We start from the raw sequence: 18,593 nt of genomic DNA, 5'->3' as shown, positions 1-18,593 counted from the left end.
GATGAGGCCAAAATAAAGGCATTTTCAGGCAGGAAAAAGCAGAGTTTGCTGCTAATACAGTCTCACTAATACAAATTCTAAGGAAACTTCTTTCTTTAGACAACAATAAAATGATCTCAAGTGGAAGGTCTGAGAGATGAGACTAAAGGAAGAGCATTGAATGTCCTAATTATTTACATAAGTTTAAAAACCAGTGATTATACAACAGACTTGTTAAATTATTTTATAAATGTTTTAAAGGAAAAAAATAATCATATGCCTAACATCAGAATAAGTCCAATAAAATTCTTACTTTATACCTATTGACTTCATCAGATCAAGTATTATACCCGTTAGTATAATTATCTCTATCTAGTATATGCCTTTAGAAGCAACAACATTAAGCGTTTCCTTAAGTAAAATTGTATTAACATTTTACTGGTATTTTCTTTTAAATAGGTGCACTGGTACAGCAGCATTTTAAGTTTTTCTTGATAATGACTTTATTATTTAAATTTGCATAATGTACCAGTGAAGATAATTTATTAATAATTAGACTAAAAATTAGTGTATATTTAGGAGACCATGATGTAGAGAAACAAAAGGCAGAATAATATACAATGTTCACATATCTATGAAGCGTTAATGATTCCCACCACAGACATCTAAAAATGAAAGTTCATAATGAATTACATAATTATGTATTCACAGGTAAAGGACAATTAAGTCTTACTGAAAAGCTCTGCCTACTCTTTCCACCCACCTTGCCTATTCAAAATTAGGTGCTATGACTTTTAACACTATCTGGAAATACTTAGAAATTTATGCTCAGGATGTAAGAATTGGCTCCTGAGTTTTAATTTTAATTAGTTTTAATTTTAATTTAATTTTAATTGGCTCCTGAGTTTCAGAGGGCATCCTAAACTCCAAATAAATTTCAAAAAGAGGAGCCCATTTCTTTCTGATACCTACCCATTTCCAGTGTAAATATGCTCTTCAGTTTCACGAGAGTGTATAAAAAGCTATTTATCACAATGATGTAAGTGTAGGAAACATAGAACAAATAAGTAAGCCCTTACACTTCCAAAGTTTTAACTATAATGCAAAGAAATTATGTCTGTCTTTTATTTTACCAAGCTTTACTCTCTCTTTCCAACGGCATGAGATTATTCAAAACATACTTCTATGGTACTTTCTTGATAAAACCAAATCTGTCGTTTCACTGCAGAATGTCCAAATGACTTTTATGTCTGTATCTTTAAACATATAAAAGATTATAAACGCATATTCTAGTGTAGATTATCCAGTTAGCTTTGTTCAACCCGTATTTACACATCTATAGACTTTCTGAGAAGTCACAAGTAATTCCATTTATATAAACCAGATTGTGCATTGTCTTTCAATTTAATAAGCTATTAGTTTTTACTGGGTTGAAGTCCCATCCTATTACAAAAGCACTATCAAGTATCTGTAGGTTACTTCACCTCTTTCCTGAAATGGATGTAAAACCAGCAAAGGCCTCGTCCTAGCTATAAACTAGTGTGTTTCAGAACTGTCATTTCTTTTTTTAAAATAATTTTATTTATTTATTAGAGGGGAAGGGAAAGACAGGAGAGAAATACCAATGTATGGTTGCCTCTCGTGTGTCCCCTGCTGGGAACTGGCCTGCAACCCAGCCATGTGCCCTGACTGGGAATCGAACCGGGATCATCTGGTTTGCAGGCCCGCGCTCAATCCACTGAGCTACACCAGCCAGGGCCAGAACTGTCATTTCTGTTGTTCTCTGCCGGGAGTGAAGGTTCCATGCATACTCACAGCATTGTCAGGTAGCATCCGTCTAGCACTGCTCCTCCCAAACAATGACCAATCTTGCCTAGACACCTTCCTCCAAATTTCCTAGGTATTTCCTATTTCTTACCACTCCAGAACACTGCTGCCGCAAGATGACAGACAAGATGGCAAAAGAAGTCATGTACCCTGTGTTCCAAAAACACCTGTTTACTGCGTTCCTGTCAAATTCACATCTCTCGCCTGGGCCCTCTTGCTATTCTCCCCTCATTTTAAGTCAGTTTTGCAGTCAGTTCTTGTGGGGGCCGCACTTTTGTCCAGTAGTCTTATGTGCACAGCTGAGACCAGGCTCTCCCTACAAGACTTCCTCAGTCGTTTTCTTTACCCCTTAATCCCTGTTAACACCCTCCTGGAAATGGACTGGAGTTGGCATGACTTTATTTGAGATTTCGCCTTTGAGTGTCAGCTCCTTTCCAGAGATGGCCAGAAACTTCTCTGGTGGTTCTACCTTGTTGATTACACCCCACTGACTTCCTTTTTTCTGTCAGCCAAATACACATAGTCTTGGACCTGACATCATTTACATCCTAACAGTCCTTATTTAAATTATTGCAAAAGTAGTACACCATATGCATACAATGATCTAAATTAAGGACAGGAAAATTCTAGAAGAAAATGACCTTTATTCAACAAATAAAGGCAAGGAAAACAAAGGGCACTCTTTATAGATTAAAATAAACTCAGTAGGCATATCAACCAAATGTAACACATGGGCTTTTTTAAGATTCTGATTCAAACAAATCACTTTTGTAAAAATACATTAATGAGACAATCAGGGAAATTTTAATACTGATTCGATGTTGCATGATATTAAATAATTATTGGCAATTGTCTTAGGTATGATAATAATATGTGATTATGTTGTTTTTTTTTAATGTCTCATTTCTTAGAGACCCAGAACTCTAAACTATAACTTGGCCTCTGCTTCAGGAAAAAAACCTTCAAAATATGTTACTTTCTTTCTCCACCTTTATGGGCTGGGTGGTGGGAATGTACTCTACCACTACTACTTGTTATTTTCTACCCTTACCCAAATACAGGATCTGGCACAAATAATGCTCCCTTTTTATTACATAAAAATATTTTTTATTTTTTATTTATTTTATTTATTTTATTTTTTTAAGATTTTTTATTTATTTATCTTTAGAGGGGAAGGGAAGGAGAGAGAGAGAGAAATATCAATGTATGGTTGCCTCTCGTTCGTCCCCTGCTGGGAACTGGCCTGCAACCCAGGCATGTGCCCTGACTGGGAATTGAACTGCGATCGTGTGGTTCGCAGGCCCGCTCTCAATCCACTGAGCTATGCCAGCCAGGGCTTATTACATAAAAATATTTTATTAAAAAATCATAAGCATGCAATTTTGTAACATAACATCATATTCTAGCACAGTATATGACATTTTAGGTAAAATGTTCAAATTGCTGTTCATCTCATGCGAGACATTCACGTACCCCACCAACCACACTCAATGGCATCACTTCTGCCGGAACCTGTATAGTTATCTTTCCCTCCTTATCATGTCAGGGCTTTTTGTTAGTAAAAGTATTCAATTCAAAAGCAACTCATGCTACTTGTTATTTGCTTCCAACTTCTTTAAGCCCTGGAGACGGGCTAACATCATGTGATCTATGGTAAATAAGTCAGATTGAGCACATTAACATGTCCAAATTCATACAAAGCTTCCTGCAGATATAGATTACCCTAGAGATGCTAAGAAGCAGATGTACTGATCTCCTTGGCATTCAGATGATTCAGCTGCAAATAGAATTTGAACAGATTCCAAATGCACAACTGTCAAATTCATAAAAAGTAGCAAAAACACGTCAAGTACAAGTTTAGGCTTTGCCCTGAATAGCACTGACTGTTACCTGAAAAAGAATCAAAAGTGTTCAGTTAATGTTTTTTTTTCAGCATTAATATTTGACAAGAACTAAGCACTTTCATTTCATGCACAGATGTTCCCATCAGCATAACAGTGATAATCCAGAAACTGTTATCAGTTAGTGTTACTATCAGGTCCAAAGAAAATCTCAAAATCACTTCAATTAATATTACAAGGTTCATTAATACAAATTTGACTCACTGAAGTAGTACAATGTAGAGGGGTTGAGCTCAACTGTAAAGTCGGACCTCAGTTCTAATCCTAGCCTTATCATTTACTAGCCGTGTAAACCTCGCCAATGCTCTTTTTCTCATCTGTGGAGTTTTTTAAAAAGGCAATTTTACAATGTTGTTATAAGAATTAAATAACTCATGGAATATACACTATTATGATTACTGTTTGGGGGAATATTGCATCCTACACAATATCACTGTGTTTTCACTCCACTAAGTTGTAAGAAAATTACATACAGACCGTATGCTCTACCGACCTCCCACTATTACCAAGACTTTTGCAGAACTGCCTTCATTCTCAGAACTATAGAAGACATGGGCACAGTGTCAGGTCATGAAAGCTGATACATGTAAGAACCTACACAATCCCCAACTCGAGTAGCAGGATGTCCCATGCGATGTGAGAATGAAAGCCACTTCTTCAGCAACCAGGAGCCAGGCTGGATTTCAGAGTTGTGTTTTCTATTCATGTACGACTCTCAACCAGACCTCCTTACACTGCATGGAATCGACAGTCTAAGCCAGTTCACTCTCACCAAACTTATTAAGTACAATAAATCAAAGTAAAACAAAATATGTCTCTAAAACAGTAATGCACGCATTTTCTTATTCTTCTGCCTTCACAGTATTGCTTAGCAACCCAGAACATCTTATCTATGATTTTTTATAAATGCAAAAAAGGCTTTTTGAAAGCTAATGTATTTAAAAGATGAGACTTAATGAACTCAAGTTAAACATTTGGGGCTAGAATACTTATGGTTGATGTAGTATATTTTTATATGGCATCTTTCATGCTATTTGCTTGATGTTTAGACTGATAACTGAATTAATGATATAATAGTCTCATTCCTACTTTATAAATTAGTTGCCAAAAAATAATTTGTTTAACATTACTTGGATCCCCTGCAGACATAAATTTTAAGCTTTAACACCTGTTGAAAACCCTTATGCAAGTCAATAATTTCAATGAGAATTGCAAAATAATTCTAATTCCATCATTCTTTCTATATTCTGACTGTCTTCGGTAAACCAGAGCTTGCCTCTATTACCTGGAACTATTTGGTTAACCTGAACTATGGTTCCTACAGGAAAGGAAAAATAAATAGTAATTGTTTATTTTTAGTTAATAAGTTTTACAGTAAAGATATTTTGGAAACTAACAGGAAAATCTGAACTTGGCTTTTAGGATAGATGAAAATTTATTGACTTGGAAAGGTAAAGATTGTTGATTTTAAAAAAAGTAAATAGGTTACAAAACTGCACATTGAATATGGTATCATTTTGGTTTAAGATACATATTTTTTGTATGCAAATATAGGGAAAATTAAAGGTGTACAATAAGCTGTTAACAGTGGTAATGTATGGATAAGGAATATGATTGTTTTTATTTCCTTAGTTTGCTTATATTTAGTTTCTGACCTTCTACCATGCATATACTATGTTTTTAATAACAAAGGGTGATTTTGAAAAAAAATCACTATTTTCTACATATAGCTTCTGAATCATTATCAGCACAAGCCTGTGTATTTCACCACGGGGGCTGGGGGTGGGGAGGGGCCTGCCAGAGCACCAGCCTAGCTCATTACTTCTGCAAAGCCTTCAGACTTATTTTGCCTTCTTCCTTACTTTGTCTCTGCATCTTAACCATGGCCCCTAAGGGCTACCTTAGAACTAGATCCACATAGCCTTTTCATTAGCCAGTTGTCACCAACTGGCTACTTCTTGTTTGCTTTTGGACAGAAATTCTGTTTTTCTTTAGGCTTTTTTTGTGTGTGTCATTGTACTCTTTCAGCTTTCCTCTTACCTTTCTGACTGCTCCTTGGTCTCCTTTGCAAGTTTATCTTTCTTTATTTCTTTTTGTTCCAAATTTCATACTCAGCCCCTTTCTCTTTCTACTCTGTATATCTTCCTAGAAAAAGGAGAAGAAAATTAATCTCGTGTTCTTACTTTTTTAATCTACCAACTATATCTCTAGCCTAGTCTTCTCTCCTGAGCAACATGACCATACATTTACTAATTGTTGTAGTGTCCAGCTTGATGTTTCATCACAAATATATTGAATATCTAAAATTTAAGTCATCATCTCTATCCATTAATTTTTCAATATTCATCACTTTTTCAAGTGACTTTTGAGAATCAAATTACGCTAGGACCTGAGTATATGCTATACTGAGTAAAACAGGCATGGCTGACGATTAAATTGAAACAGTTAATAGAAACCAGATCCTGCAGGAGGCTACATGGTTAGATGGTTAGAGTTTTAATTCTATTCAGAATGCACTGCATGCTGGGTTGTTTTTAGCAGATAAATGACCTGACCAAATCTGCTTTTTAAAAAGATCACTGTAGCTTCTCCTTAAGGACTTAAAGAGGGTAAAGGGGGAAGCAGAGAGACCAGATATTAGGGCTAAAGTTCAGACAAGAGCTAAATGTGGCCTAAACTAAGCTGGAGCTATGTTTTGGAGAAAGAATAAGTTTTGATATTGGCTTCATTTTGAGGTTGAAGTAGAAGGGAAGAATTTATATATATATTTAGGGGTTTTTTTTCTGGAGAACCATGACTAATACAACAATCTTAAAATTAGTCTCTATAAAAGAAGATTAGTAAATGATACTTCATGAAATTTTAGGTTAACATGATCTTGTGTGAACCCTATTTATTTTGATCTTGGAATGTTGAGTGAAGTTGCAGAATCCCAGAATAACCCATAGAAATAAGTCAATGTTTGTTATCTTTTCTATAATATGAGAAGTCTTCCACAAAAATAATTGGTTACAAAATCACAGAATTTTATAGAGAGCTTGTAGGCTAAAAAAACAAGCAGAATAATCTGCCACATATATGCCTTAGACTGTGGTTTCATAATATATATCTCTGAGACATATGTCTACTTAGGACAGTGCTCTAATTGTCTTCACAAATTCAATGTTGGGAAAGGTGTGGCTGGGCAGTTTAGAAAGTATTCAATTCCTCTACACAACTGGGAATGCCAACTCTTCAAGTTTAGTATGTTCTTCTGTACAAGATGCTATTTCTAAAGTATTTAGTTGCCCCCTGCTGGTTACACAATTTTAGAATTCTAAAAATACATAGGTCTCAGATTGCATATGACAACAAACTTCTAAAAAGATGTGTTGCACTTTTTTATCAGGATTCACAGTGGATTTCCAGTGTTCGATTGACGTACATTAACCCAGAAATGTTCTTAAACACAATCCTCTGTGATATTTTGTGTCTCTTTGAATCCTTTTGAAACCATGTGGGAATAATTTATAAAACAGAAGGGGAAAAATGATGTTTAAAAATCTTTAGAATTGTGTTTTTGTTCTGTCTCTGCTACCACCTCTCTGGCTAATCTTGGACAAGACACTGTCACTCATTGATAACTACATCCTCATCTGCAGTATGCAGTATAATTGACATTCAATAAACTGCGCATATTGCCCTGGCTGGCGTAGCTCAGTGGATTGAGCGTGGGCCTGCGAACCAGATGATCGCGGTTCGATTCCCAGTTAGGGCACATGCCTGGGTTGCAGGCCAGTTCCTTGCAGGCTAACTACCAGCAGGGGATGCACAAAAGGCAACCATACATTGATGTTTCTCTCCCTCTCTCCTTCCCCTCTAAATAAAATCTTAAAAAAAAAATAAAAAAATAAACTGCACATATTGAAAGGATAATTTGATAAGTTTCGACATATATATATATACAATAGTGAAACTATCACTACGATCAAGATCACAAAAATATTTACCTCTCCCTAAAGTTTTTGCATGCCATTTTCTTGCTCCTTCCTCCTGCCCCCCACCTCCCCTCATCCTCTCCTATCCTCAAGTAGCCACTGATGTGCTTTTTGTCACTATAAATTAGTTTGCATTTACAGAAAAGAATGTAAATTTGAAGCCAACTAGTTTAGGAGACTAAAATGAGATGTGGAAAATTTTAAATTCTTTTTAAATATTAAAAAACCATTTTTTGATATTTCTTGTCTTGAAGCCTGAGGCGGCAATGTGATGCTACAGTTAAAGACCTTAACTTTAGAGTCAGCAGCCATGAACTTGGTCTTGGCTCTGTCATTTACTAACTGTGTAACGAGCAAGTTACTCAACATCCTAACTGGGGTTAACAGTTTCCTCATGCTTAGGGGAAAGGATAATAATAGCATCTATCCTCATAAAGACATTGTGAGATTGTATGCAAAGCAAATTAGCTCAGTGCTGGGCCTGTACATAAAAGACATTCAACCGAATGATAGCCACCTGTCTTTAGGCATTTCAAAGAGCACCCATGTAATGTCAAAAAAGGAAATGATGACTCTGACCACGTAGCCAACTTAATCTTAAGGCAGTCCTCTTAGAAGCTGTATGTGAGGATTAAAGTGATTCACTGTGCTAGATGACTCTGACTCAGGTCCTTTTCCTAAGCACCCATTAGTTCTCCTTCCTAGCCATACATGGTTTTCCTCGTAACTCTTTTTCCAATTGTCAGGTTTTCCTTACTTTGTGTTCCCATCCCCACCCCACCCCCAAACATATGACCTGACTGTCATTTCAGCTTTATGTTTGACAAATGCCTTAGCCAAAGCAGAGTGAATGACAGTTACTCCACCAGAGTAGAGTGAATGATAGTCACCACTTGAGGTGACATGAAGGCAGAGATAACCGAAGGAACTGCTGTTTTGTGATAAAGTTTCCTTAATAGTTTTCTCCTTTACGTTTAAATATTTGTCTTGCTTTCTTTGAGCTCTCAAGCTCTGCAGATTGATCTTTGGTAAAGCCCTCCCTCTGCAACAGAAACCAAGTGAGCTCCACTTGCCAGCCTAGTCCAGTCTAGTGTCCAGTGGAAGTTCTGGCTTATGGATGAGAGAGTTAAGATACTGTGCCTTGGAAGGCCTCTGTGTGCGTCGTTAAAAGTAGTCTAGAGAATTTATATGGGAAATGGGGTTGGGGTGTCATTTTGTGGGGAGAACTTTCCACTTACCATCCCTCCTATTTTGTGGCATACCATTTATGCAGGCTTATTCACTCCTTCTATCTTAATCTGAATTCCACAAGAAATTAGAGTCTGAGATGATAACTTGTGTGTAGGTAGTTGATTTGGGGAGGATGAACAAGAGTGGAGAACTGGGAAACTAAAACGTGGATGGAGGGAAAGCCATTCCAGGGTACGGTATCAATCTAGGTGTTGCTCTACGCTTCTAGGCCTTGGTTTTCTAGCTCTCTGATTAGTTGTTTAGAATTCATCTAGAATTGTCTGCCTGAGTGAAGAAGCAGGGAGTATTTATCCACTCGTTTCCTTCCCCCATTGCTGGGTGTGGCAGGTAAACCCTCAGATAACTCCCAGTGATCTCTGCCTCCTAATGCTCTTCTTTAAGCTCCTATCCCTCAGTGTAGGTAGAGCCTGTGAATGGCTTCCAACCAACAGAATATGGCAAAACTAATGGGATGTTACTCCCACCATTACATTACATTACATGGCAGTAGATGCCTGATGGGGTGGGATCCCTTACTCCCATTATTATACTACATTACCTAAGAATCCATCCTCCTGGCAGAATTGTTCTCCTTCACTTTCCTGCTGGTTTGAAGAAGCAGGCCACTGTATTGTGAGAGGCTTATGGAGAGACGTGGGGCAAGGAACTCAGAGGGCTTCTAGAAGCTGAGGACAGCATCTGGCTGACAGCCAGCAAAAATCTGAAGCTCTCAGCTGTGCAACTGCAAGGAAATTAATTCTGCCAACAACCTGAAGGAGTCTGGGAGTGATTCTTCTTTCAGTCAAGACTCCAGATGGGAACACAGTTCAGCCAAAATATTTAATGTAGCCCGGGGAAACCCAAAAGTGGAAACCCCAGCTAAGCTGTGCCCACACTCTTTACCCACAGAAACAGAGGTAATAAGTGTGCGTGTTGTTTTATGCTGCTATGTTATAGGATTTGTTACACAGAAATAGAAAACTAATGCAGGTTTTGGTGCCTAGAAGTGGGGCGCTATTATAACAAACACTTAACACGTGTGCCTGTGGTTTTGGAACGGAGCAGTCAGTGGGGCAGGAAGAAGGTGAAGACCGAGATGGAGAAGGCCCAAATCACCGTGCTCAGATTATCGATAGAATGATGGACACTAGGACTTCGCTACTCAGGACTCAAAAAGAAAAGGAACAACATGTTCGTGGGGACTAGAAGAAAGGTGATTCTTGTAGTGTCAGAAACCTAGTGACGTTGTCTCCTGCAGTTCTATTGAAAGCAGAACTTGTAAGTAATGAACTTGGTTATTTAGTTAAGGAGCTTTCCAAGTGAAGTGCTGAAGGTGACAACTGGTTTATTCTGGCTGCTTGTAGTGAAATGAAAGAAAAGAGACGATTTAAGTAAAGAACTGTTAAGCCAAAAGGGATCATGACTTAATGATTTTGAAAATCTTCAGCTTCCCCAGGTGGTAAAAACTACTAACAGTAGAAGATGGCTTCTGAGCACTGTCAGGAAAGCCTGCTCTAAAGAAAGTGTCCAGGGAGTTAACTCCATACCTTTGTAAAAATCCAAAATCGAAGGTCAGGAAGCTTAGTTATTTATAGAAAGGGACATTTCAAAAGATTAAAGATATGCCTCTGATACTCTCAATCAAACCATTGGCCCTCTAAGAAATTTAAAGGGTATTTTCCTCAGCTTTAGGTTCTCAGCAGGAGCCAAGGTGGAAACTGGAGTGTTTTTGAAACAATCCGTGGATTGTGTGGTTTTTATTTAGTGGAGTGGAGTCAGTTGAAATATACGAAGACCCATAAAGTTCTTAAGAACTTTATTAGCAGAAATGATGCCAACTTGGAATTGGAAGGACAGAGAAATATAAAACAAAAGAAGACTGTCAGACCCCCAGTTTTACTCGCAGGAAGCAGGCTGATAAACCTACTCATCTTTGAACACATGTTACCTTCCATGAAAAGGAAGGATGACTCCATGACTCAGAGCGCTGAGCCAAGAACCCAGAGGGCAGAGCCAAGAGCTGTGGAGGATTGTTCCCAAGTCAAATAACTTAATTAAGGAACTTCCAACATTCACCCAATTGTATTTCAAAACTGTTGTGGACCAGGGACTCCTTTTACCTTTATTTTTAAAAGACTTTATTTATTTATTTTTAGAGAGAGGGGAAGGGAAGGAGAAAGAAAGGGAGAGAAACATCAATTGATTCCCTTTTTCACACCCCCAACTGGGGACCTGATCTACAACCAGGAACGTGCCCTGACCAGGGATCGAACCCCTAACCTTTTAGTTAGTGGAATAGCACCCAGCCCACTGAGCTACACCAGCCAGGGCTTTCCCTCCATTTTCCCCCCTTTTGAACTGGAATGTCTATAGCTGTTATCCTGCATTGGTCTCACCATTGAATTTCAAGTGTGTCAGAGGCAGATAACTCGTTTCTTTATTTTCACAGGTCTAGACATGAAGAGTAATTGAACCCAGGAGCAAACTCTTTTTCTGAAGTCAGTCAAAACTGGCGGCCTTCCAAGTCACTCAAAGTATTGTATGTGATGGTTCTCTGTGCCTTCTTAGTGGCAGGATGCTTTTCCTTTCATTCTTTCTCCAGTCTCCACCAGTACTTCTGAACCTAAACAGAAGCCAATTGGCAAAGCATAATGAGAAACTTAGTTTAACCTGAGATGTTCTGTGATTCAGAGTAGAGCAAGGAAAGGGCTTGGAATAATGGATCTCACAGCAAATCGGCTCATGACCACCACAGTCTGAACTTAGAATGCTTTTGACACCTAGAAATTTGGTGCAGCTCAGCCCTAATTTGATTTATTTCTCTTCAGAAAGATTGATCCCTCCTTCCCCTTTTGATCTATTTCTTTTCGGTGTCCTTTTTACCTCTTTCATCAACCAACACTTGCTTTTCGTCTATTAATTTTGTCTAATTGAGAGGACCATCGCCTATCATCAAGACAAATAGCTAGACCATTTGTCCTCTTCATTACTGAATCCCCTCATAACAGTAACAGAGCTGTGGCCTTTCCAGTGGCAAACCTCCCTTTCCCATAGACTGTGTTTTTTATTCTACATGTCCTTACTCCCTTCACTGTACTTTGTCATGCAGGCCTAATTTGGGGACCTGTAAACCATTTGCACTGATGTACAAATGCTCAGTCATCAAATAAAGCAGTCCCCAAGGTCTAATCCAGCTGAAATATGGGAAACTCTTGCAGACAGGACACTACGTTTGGGGCTCTTTATTATATCTCATTCCTAATACCCTCTAAACCAGGGGTGTCAAACTCATTTCACTAGGGACCACATCAGCCTGGCGGCTGCCTTCAAAAGGCTGAATATGATTTTAGGACTGTATAAATGTAACACTCCTTAACTAGGGGCAAGGAGCTCAGCACTGCCACTGGGTAGAAACAAGGCGCGGGGCCGGACAAAACAAGGTGGAGGCCGGATTCCGCCTGCGGGCCTTGTGTTTGCCACCTGTGCTCTAAACACGATCCATTCTCTTCTCGGGCCTCCTTCCCACCACCAAGATCACAAAACTACAGCTCCTCTCCATTTTCTGCAGCTGCCCCATGTCTCACCAGGGTCTCCTCTTCTAAGGCAGAGAAAGCACCCCCGTTTCTTACAGTGCATATTCTTTACTCCCATTCTGGTGAATGAGACAGACTGTGAGTTTAGGCCATATGATATCTAACTATAGTGGAGGTACTTGTGGCTTTATTAACAGACAGGATATGATGAGAAGAACAATATGAGACCCTCAGCACTCAAATATATGCATTGCAACTAGTCTGGGAGGGTCTGTTGCCATCAAGCCCAGGCCCCAGTCTATCTTCTGGAGGCTACCTGGAGGAGGGGGCATCAGAACTCTGATCCAATAAAGCTGTGGTTTGAATCAGACATCAATAAGCCAGGGGATGCAGGTAAACCCAATTTCATCTGACTCTCAGATTCTCTGCTACTTCAGCAAAATATATGTTTGAACAATTTCTGGACCAATGAATTTAATTCTTGAGCTTGTTGCAAGCAATCACCCTGAGGGCAAGGCAGAGTTTTATTTCATTTATACATCCATTGATTAATTTATTTAATCAATGTAATCATTACATTCATTGAATTTAAAATGAATGTTCTGCAAATCTACTATTTCATTTTCTAGAAAGATGATACTGCTTTTGGCCTTAAAGGGTGAAATAATTTGGACAAATGAAATAAGAGTTTTGGTTTTCAAAGTATAAGAAAGAATAATAGATTTGTAGAATTGAAAACAATGTTACATTTACACAGTCCTAAAACTTCTTGGGGAAAGGCAAAGAGGATGCAGATGGTAGACAACAACAGAAAGGCAGTATAGAGTCGTCTTGTGGAAGGTGTTGCATGTCCAGATTTCATTTGGTAAGCAGTGGGGAGCTACCAGAAATGTTTGAGCAGAGGCATAGGTAATTGGGTGAAAAAGGCTAAGTAATGAAAACATTATTAACTTAATATTTATTTAGTAACTATAAATGAAAAGAGTTTAGTGGAGAAAAAAGACTTGAGGCAAGAAAACTAAGTTGGAGGTGTGAACTAGGGCAGTGGTCCCAGAAATAGAGATGTGTGGAGATAGATTTTGATAACAATGAGCAAGTAAGGTCAGTAGGTGGTAGTGAGGGAGACGTGGTTGTCAAAAATGATTGAGTTTCAAGCGTGAGTTACTGGGAGACTGGTGATACTATTCAGAGAAATCAGGAAGTTGAACAAGAAAAGACTTGTGTGAGGCAAGATGATGCATTCAACTCTTTACTTATTAGGCATACAAGTGGCCATAATTTAGGAGGAACTAATTTTACAGGACTTACAAAAACCGGAAGCTAACAGATATTAGATGATTGTGGTCATAGCTGGATTTGCTCTGTATTTTCTCTGCAATAAAATGCAAAGGAGAAAATGAAAAATGCAGTCAGTATTTTAAATATCTGTAGAGTTTCTGTCTGGACAAATCTAGCAGGGATCTGTAGCTTTTCTGTGGTCCATGTATCACAAATATGGCTCCTATAAGTTCACATATATTTTCTGAATAATTTGTGTTATTTATTATGCTAAAATTTTTACCAATTAATACTCACAACAGCCCTCAGATAGTATTATCTGGATTTTCATAAGAAAAATCAAGTTGCAAGTAGGTGGAGCAACTTTCCCCAAGGTCAAAAAGGAAGTGATGGAATGGCATTTGAAATCAGATTCTGTGAGGCTGGTTTCAAAGTCTGTTCTACTCTATATGGCTACAGTATTTATTTGCCTTCCTCCCTTTTTCTTTTCACAGAATCAAAAAGGAAAGAATGCCTTTTATTTTTTTAAGATTTTATTTATTTATTTTTAGAGAGAGGAAAAGGGAGGGAGAAAGGGTAGGAGGGAGACATCAATTGGTTTCCTCTTCATATCCCCCAACTGGGGACCTGGCCCCAAACCCAGGCATGTGTTCTGACCGGGGACCCACGACCTTTCAGTTCTCAGGACGGTGCATAATCCACTGAGCCAAACCACCCAGAGCACAATGCCTTTTAATGTGAACTATTATCTTTACTATATGATTGCATTCAGAGATTGATTTAACGCCTACTTAGATGCTTAAATCTAAAGAAAAGTTTGTGCTTGGAGCTCTCCTTTTTCTACCTTAGATTTATTGAGGTATAATTGGCACATCACTGTGTAAATTTAAGGCATATAGCATAATGGCTTAGCTTACATAGATTAAACGGAAAAACCCCAAAGAATAAACTGTTATCATTCTCATTGTATTGGTACATAAGGATCATTACTAATGGAGGCTGAGAATGACTGGATAGTTCTGCAGCACAGTCACTCTCACTAACCTGCATGCTCTGGGTCTTCAGTCCCCCTGTAGGAACTGACCGTGTGTTTCTATGAACATTCAGCTGAGATGATAAGACAACATCATTGTGATAAGAAAGGTCTTCCTGCTTGAAGTCTGAACTAAGCATGGGCCCCACAGAAGGAAAGACTCGTGACACTTTCTCTAATCCCACTGAATTTCCCTCTTGCAGCAGCTGAGGACTCTGCTGTTAATCTTTTTATCCCCGTGGTTGAATGGGGGCATTTTGTATTGCAAAAACATGCCAGTTGTTAAATTTGACCGAGTTTTCCAATAAAGCCTCATGGAAAGTCTCAGACGTGAGGTAGAGTTTCTATTACTGACAGCATTCATATAGGTGAAAAAAATTTAAATGTTTATCAGACGTGCAGAAAAGCAAAAACATGGTCTGATTATGCCACACAAAGGAGACCAGCCTCCTGATGGCGTGAAGGGAACAGGAAGGAGATAAACTTAACTTGATCCTCAAAGTTCATATAACAGGAAATATTGAGCAAGAAATTGATAAATTTTGACTATAACCTAGTTAAGAAACTTTTGGTTATTAAGAAGAGAAGAAACTATTTACGAGTAAGCCACATAACCTTGCCTAAGACATATTCTTCTGCCTTTATTTCAGACTCTTTCATTCTGTGAAAAGGAAAGGCGGTGGGAATCAATGACTGAGTAACTTGGGACTAACTCGGGAGAACCATAGAACTCATGTTCTCTAAAGAAGAGTAGGAAGAATAACGCTCTAAGTAATATAGGTGAATTGTTCTTCCCTCACTTAGTGTCTGGCAAGAATCCTAGAAACTGGAAAATGTCCAGTTTTTTCTACTATACTTCTACTACATTTTCTACTACATTCCTACTACATTTACTATATACTAAATTTACACTCTTAAAAAATGAAAACCTTGTATATTATGAGATGATTGAATAGGCATCCTCATCTCCTTACAGAATTACCGATAAAAAACAGAATAGCATTTTAGGTAAGCTGGACTATTCACAAAACGAATTTACTATCCACCTGTATTGGATTTCANGAAATAAGCCAGGCGGTGAAAGACAAATATCATATGATCTCACCATTAACAGGAATCTAAACAAACCAAACAAGCAAGCAAAATACAACCAATGACACTCAAATATGGAACAGGCTGTCAGGGCCCAGAGGGGAGAGGGGAGAGAATCATAGGGGAAAAGGGAATGGACTCACATGAACAAGTATAAAAGACACATGGACAATAACTAAGGGTGGGGGGTGGAAAGGGGAGGGAGGCTGGGAGCATGGGGTGGGGTGCGGGCAGGGTTGGGAATATAAGACAGAAACCTGTACTTGAACAAGAATTAAATAAAAATTATATTTAAAAAAAAGAAATCACATTGAATATGTGCTCAGTTAGGTAGTATTAACATGTCAACAATTTGTCTCCTAAAACATTAACACAGAATACCCTTTTTTTACTTGTACATTTTAAATTTCTTTCATTCATTCTTCAAAGTTTTCAGTGTACAAGTCTTTCATATTCTTGGTTAAGTTTATTTCCAGGTATTTAGTTCTTTTAAATGCTATTGAAAATGGAATTGCCTTTTAATTTCTTTTATGCATTGTCATTGCTGGCATATAGAAACACAAATGATTTTTGTATGTTGCTCTTATGACCTACAAAGTTGCTCCATTTTTTTGTTACCACTAGTAGATTTCTTGTGGGTATTTTGGGAGAGAAACATCGATGTAACAGAGAAACATTTATCAGTTGCTTTCTGTATGTGCCCTGAATGGGGATCAAAGCTGCAAACTAGGTATGCACCCTGACCATGAATCAAACCTGCGATCTTTTGGTGTAGAATGATGTTCCAACCAACTGAACCACCAGGACAAAGCTGCTTTATATTTTATGTGTGTTATTTTTTACTTGTTAATACCAATTACAAATCTACTATGTGGAATAATAATATATATGGATGCACATTCTGTGGTCCTACTGGATTATAAATTGGTCATGCAAATTATCTAGAATGTGTTTATATAAATTTTCTTTAAGCCATTATAATGAAAGTTCTAAAATAAAAATTCTCATAGAGAATTTGCAAACTATCTAGACTATATGTTCTTTTCTTAATTTCAGGAACATGGGTATAAACAATTCACGGTTACCAATAAGCATTTAAACTTTAAAAATTATGCAATTTAAAGCACTATTGAAAACTATTGTATTATGCTTCTGAAGAATAGAGTGAACAGCCAGTGGAATCCAAGCTTATATGAAGTTTGGAAACCAAACATTGCTGAGGACGTTTAAAAACAGACAGTAAGGAGATTGCACAGGCAGATGGGAAGGTCCCTGGGACCTGCACCAGGAACATGGCTGCTGTGGTCCTCCAGCTCAGCACCAGGGACAGTGGCTGCCATAGGAACTTTGGAGGAGAACCAGATCAGTGACTGTGACTTCGCAGCTCCTGCCCCTCGTAGAGCAGGGAAGCCAGTCCTGCACCACTAAAGATGCAGATGCTTAAAGTCACTGAGAAGGATAAAGAAGCAGTGGGACCTGGGTTCCCATCAGTAAATGACTGGATAAAAAAACTATGGTACATTTACACAATGGAATTTTATGCTGCAGAAAGAAAGACGGAGCTCCTACCCTTTGCAGCAGCATGGATGGAACTGGAAAGCATTATGCTGAGTGAAATAAGCCAGGTAGTGAAAGACAAATACCATATGATCTCACCTTTAACAGGAACCTAAACAGCAAAACAAACAAGCAAGCAAAATATAACCAAAAGCACTGAAATAGAAAACGGGCTGACAGGGACCAGAGGGGAGAGAGGAGGGAATTTCAGTGGAAAGGGGAAGGATTTACAGGAACAAGTACAAAGGTCACATGGACAAAAACTAAGGGGGGTGGAAATGGGAGGAAGGTGGGGAGAACTGGGAGGGTGGGCTGGGATGAGAGTAAAAGACAGAAAACTTTACTTGAAAAACAATTAAATAATTTTTTAAGTTAAAAAAAAAAAAGAAGCAATGGGAGACCCACAGAGGTAGTGTTCTCCAGCTGGGACTGTGGTCCCTGGCTGGAACAGTATCAGAGAAATTGGGGAGCCAGGTGATACCTTGAGATGGGAGAAGAGTTGGGCTTCAACTGACCCAGATAGTCTTGAGACTGGTCAGAGAGTTGGGCTGTGTGAAAAGCCAGGCTTTTGTTAAGAACAGCTGTCAGCAACCAAGGGAAATTTGCTCAAAATAAAAGGCTTTCAGCTGCTATGCAAGGAACTATCGTGCCCTACGGCCAGGCCAGCGAAGGGTGAGCAGGAGGGATGCAATTTGCTCCAAGTCAGGGCACCTCACAGACTGATCAAAGTGGGATAGCAGGGGCTCAGAGGAGCAGCAGTCCCCAGAGAAACTTATTTTAATACAGGAACTAAACTGCACTTGAACATGCAGTGCCCAGGCCAGCAAAAAGGGAGAAAGGGTGTGAGTTGCTCCCACTCAGTGCACCTCATGGACTAATCAAAGAGTGGCACAATGAGGTGGATTAAAGGTGCCCACCTGGTGCCTATGGACAGTGAAGGGTATACTGTACTCTGAGGGCTTGGGCTGGAGACTGGACACCTGTGAATCTTGTAGCCCAGACCAAGACCCCGACACAGAACCACAGAAAAGGAAAAAAACAGAACCTGGCCTCCCTCTGCCTGCAGCATCCAAAAACACCAGGAGGACCCACAGGCTTAAAGTCAGCAAGAGGCTTTTTTTTCCCTCTCAAGTGTAGGGCTATAAGACGTGGAGCTGTGAAAGGACAAAAGACAGATCCAGAGAAA

The sequence above is a fragment of the Sturnira hondurensis genome, unplaced genomic scaffold (genome assembly GCF_014824575.4).
Source record: "Sturnira hondurensis isolate 20B ecotype Veracruz unplaced genomic scaffold, ASM1482457v3 Scaffold0006496, whole genome shotgun sequence".
Classification (NCBI taxonomy): Eukaryota; Metazoa; Chordata; class Mammalia; order Chiroptera; family Phyllostomidae; genus Sturnira; species Sturnira hondurensis.
The sequence above is the reverse complement of the archived record's forward strand: the minus strand, read 5'-3'. Positions refer to the sequence as shown.